The sequence below is a fragment of the Rhincodon typus genome, chromosome 33, assembly GCF_021869965.1.
Source record: "Rhincodon typus isolate 14 chromosome 33, sRhiTyp1.1, whole genome shotgun sequence".
In the NCBI taxonomy this organism is placed as follows: Eukaryota; Metazoa; Chordata; class Chondrichthyes; order Orectolobiformes; family Rhincodontidae; genus Rhincodon; species Rhincodon typus.
Genome location: NC_063364.1, coordinates 17517937 through 17521563, shown reverse-complemented (window position 1 = coordinate 17521563; position 3627 = coordinate 17517937).

Below are 3627 nucleotides of genomic sequence, written 5' to 3'. Positions count from 1 at the left end.
AGTTCTGAGGAAGGGTCACGGACCCGAAACGTTAACTCTGTTTTCTCCTTCATAGATACTGCCAGGCCTGCTGAGCTTTTCCAGCAACTTTGTTTTTGAGTCAGATTACTGTCCTTGTTAAAACTGACAAACTAAATGGTAGACTGTCTAAAGTAAAATAGGAGTTTGCGTAGGTTACTCTAAATATCTTTATCCAAAAAAAAAGTCCAGCTGGTAACATGATCGACTGCTTCATATTATCATCACGGTCAACAACATGGGACCTGTGACTGAGGTGTAGAGTTGTCAACCTGTGATTGCTCAGAAGATCAATACTGAAAAACATGAGAATTGAGATTATGTGGCAGACATAGGGAAGTCTATAGTCATCTGAGATTTAAAAATTTGTGTAAACAAAATATATTGACCATTTGTCAATATTCTGTATGTTAGACAACTACATCCAAGTGTTCCAACATAACTGGAAGACAGACATGATGGCCAGCTTTTCTTTTATTATATATGCAGAATATACATGCATTAAGTAACGTTAAAGAAATTTCAGCATATCCTCTCAGATATTTTGTCCTTAAACAGAACAAATGGGGTCCTACTGATACTGTCACTGGACTAGTAACCCAAAGGCCCTGTCTAAACACAGTGGGAGCATGGGTTCAAATCTCACCATGGTATTTGGTGGAATTTAAATTCAAATAAAACAGAAATCTGAAATTGAAAGTTGATAACAATAATGATGACCATGAAAATCCATCTGGTTCACTGACTTTTGAGGGAAATTTGCCATCCTTCTCTGATCTGACCTACACGTGACTCCAGTTCCACATCAATATGGCCAATTCTTAAAAGCCCTCTGAAATGACCACGTGGGCCATTAAATTCAAGGGCAATTATGGATGGACATCAGATAGACATGCCAAGAAAGAATAAAAAGCTCTAGAGTTCATGACATCTTCCCAGATGATCAACAAATCAACTTCATCCAACATCAGGACTCAAACCCACCTTGTGTTTCCCTTGACTCCATTCATACCAAATCGCTAAGCATCCAAAACCAGTCCCTACGCGAACCAACATTTTAAATTCTTCTATGCCCTCAAGTTCCATCCATTTCAAAAATCACTGAAATCTTGAGAACCCCCTGCAAAACTCACTGAGGTCCTTGCAAACCGTCATGCAGTCTCCAACAACCCTTTCCTCTTCAACACCCCTGCAAAAGTCATTGCTCTCAAAATCTATGTTCATCCACACCATGACTCCATGTCTCGGTTTCTGCATAGAGGTTTACACTTCTGATGCAGCAAACAATCCTAATCGCTATTACAAGTGATATTTTCTAACTGACTCTATTGTGTCAACATTTTCAACCTCTCTAAAGCCTTTAGCTGTGTCATAAGTTGCAATATTCTTTTATAACTGTAATTGCACCTTCTTGCTTGTATGTGTATTGAAAAATAGTGTTAAAAATCTGGTCATGTTTATACAAGTGGGTGGAGTGATGTTCAAAGATGGTGGCATCAACAATTATTATTGGTAATTGGAAGAGTACAGTTACAACTGAGAGTCTTTCTGGGCATATACAGATTAGATCAAGATTTTCCACTGTTAATAGTATTCTGCATGTTACTGAATTTGGCTGTGAGAAGAGAAAATTGAATATTTCTGACTGAAGCAGGCCCGGATGTGTATGAAACACAATTTGCTCGGCCTTTCTAAACCAAAAGACACACACCACCGTCAAACATTTTCTGCAAGCTTAAGCAGCACTGTAGCAGAAAGCTAATCTGTTTGGACCAAGGGATCAGTTTCCCAGTGAGAGAAGTTTATTATGGCTTTGGAAAACTAACCATCCATTGCAGTTTTGAAATCATCCCTTTCACTCGTGAGCACTAACATTAAGTATTCAAAAGAACCCAACCTATGTCCTCTGGCTCCCTGTACAAATCACCATCATGGTCCTTAGCGCGCCCTAGTCTTTCCCTCAATATACTTTTAAAATAAGTCAAGCTTTTCCATTCTTTTTTCTGCGTTATTCTTTCATGCCCCCTTTTTGCTCTCCTAATTTCCTTTTAAAGTTCCCCTTGGGCTTCTGCTGTTTCAAGCTTCCAGTATCTGCTGTTAGCCTCCCTTTATCCAATGCTGCATGCTCCTGCAACGATAGTGAGGGTTTTCTGGATTTATTGGTGCCACCCTTTATCTCTTTTAGAAGATGTTGGCCCTGTACTCTCATTTCCTTTTTGAATGCGTTCCACTGCGCTGACACAGATTTACCTAAAAATTATCTGCTCCCAGTCCACTCTGGGCAAACCATACCTGATGTTACTAAAATCAACCTTCCCCTAGTTTAGAACTTGATTTCCAGCCCATCCTGGTCTTTCTCCATTACAATCTTGAATCTAATGGAGTTATGACCACTGTCTGCAAAATGCTCATCCATTAATACTTCAACCACTTGCCCAGCTGAAATTTTAGGTCATGAAATGCAGGATCACCCCCACACTTGTAGGGCCTTCTACATACCGGCTTTAAAAAAAACTCTCCATTTTAAGAATTCTATTCCCTCTAAACCTTTCACACTAATCACTATCTGAGTTAATGTCAGAGATTTTGAAATCCCCCACTATCACAACCGTGTTCATCTTAAACTTCTTTAATATTTGCCTACATATTTACTCTTCTACTTATTTCAGACTGTTAGAGGGTCTATAAGTACACTCCCAGCAATGTGATTGCTCCTTTTTGGGTTTTTCAGTTCTAACCAAATGGCTTCATTTGGCATGTGGCATCTCCCAGCTACTTTAGCCAATTACCAACGGCTATACTTTCAGCTGCGTAAACCTCCAGCTCTGAAATAAGCAGTCTGAAGCTACCTGTTTCACCGCCTCTGTCCTCCTTTAAGGCTAAGTTTATGGTCATCCCAAGTAATTCCTCCGTTGACTCAACAAATTATTTTTGACCATGCCTTCAGGATGTGGAGACATTAAGACTGTAAAATCCAGGGGCAGAATAAAGCCATTCAACTTCTCAAATCTGCTCTGCCATTTGACCATAGCTGATGTGTTTGTCAACCCCATTCTTCTGCCTTCTCCCATAACCCTTAACCCCCTTAATTATTAAGGACCTCTCCCTGTCTTAAATACACTCAATGACTTGGCCTCCACAGAGTCACTACCATGTGGCTGAAGAAATCTATGCAAATTGCTGGTGAAATAAAAATGTTGAAATTCTACCCTCGCTTTTAAGTGTGATTAAAATTGGCCCAGTTAAAGGAAAAAAATTAGATAAAACCAGTAAAGGGTCAGGAAATTATTTTTAGCTGGTATAGAAATTAAGTGTAAGTACAGTTCATAAAACAGGCTTCTATTATTTTTAAAAAGCCAATTCAATTCTAATAATCAATGCCTTACATTTGGAACTGATATATACTGGTAAGTTTGAGTCTTCTAGTCTGCTTGGCAGGCCAGGAGTAAAATGACAAAGAAAGAGGAAATTACAGCAGTGGTGGCGGGGGTGTCGGGGAGAAGGGAAGGAAACAGTCAAGGAGAGCACCAAAAGAAAAAACAGGATGCTTCTTCTCAGAGATAGCAAAAACTGCACATGCTGGAGACAGAGACAACACAGTGTGGAGCT